This window comes from Sinocyclocheilus grahami, unplaced genomic scaffold (assembly GCF_001515645.1).
Source record: "Sinocyclocheilus grahami isolate Dianchi unplaced genomic scaffold, SAMN03320097.WGS_v1.1 scaffold1986.1, whole genome shotgun sequence".
NCBI lineage: Eukaryota > Metazoa > Chordata > Actinopteri > Cypriniformes > Cyprinidae > Sinocyclocheilus > Sinocyclocheilus grahami.
In genome coordinates, this window is record NW_015507165.1 from 144179 (window position 1) to 145028 (window position 850).

An 850-nucleotide genomic window follows, 5' to 3' on the forward strand; every position below is an offset into this window, starting at 1 on the left:
TTTATTATGCATATATAAATACACACACATACAGTATTTTGAAAATATCTACATGTATTTACTATTTTACAACAGTAACCGCACAAAAAAATATACAAATACCTAATAAATAAATGTTGCATTCAATGTTAATCTCTAAATGAGACATTATGTGTGTGTGTCTGTCATTAAGTCTCTTGTATACAGTCCTCCACGTTACAATAGAAAGGCTGACTGAAAGTATTGCTCTTGTTTTTCTTTTGTGTATCTAGTGTTTTTTACTTCCTCTCAACAGCTTTTCTTTTTCTTTTTGTCTCTCTGGCCCTCCCCCAACTCTCTCTCTCCATCATTCTTACGTCTGTTTAGTTTGTCTTCTTCCATTCATCTGTGGCTTAAGACCTCTGTCTCTCAGACTCCTCGAGGCACTCACGTCTCTCCTCCCCCTCTATTCTCCCTCTTCCTCATCCTGCTTCTCCCCCTCTTCATTCTCTCCTTCCCCTCTCCTCTTGTCCTAGTTTCAAAGGACATAATTAGGCAGCATATTCAGACAGACACATTTATGTCTCTACAATAGCCTTCTCTCCATCTCTCGCTGCCGTTCTAAAGCCTGTTAAATGGCATGGAAGAAGAATATGTGAATGTGTCTGCTTAATTAGAGCAATAAGCATCTTCCTTCATTATTGACTCTTCCAAAAGAAGTGAGAGGCAGACTAAATGTATTATGATGGATCTCTACGCTGCAGGACATAAGATATTGTGTGGAGGAATGTTTTTAAAATGTTTTCTAACTATCTACACTCTTAAAAATAAGGTTGTTCGTGTTTCTATGAAGAACCTTTAACATCCATGGAATCTTTCCATTGCACAAAAG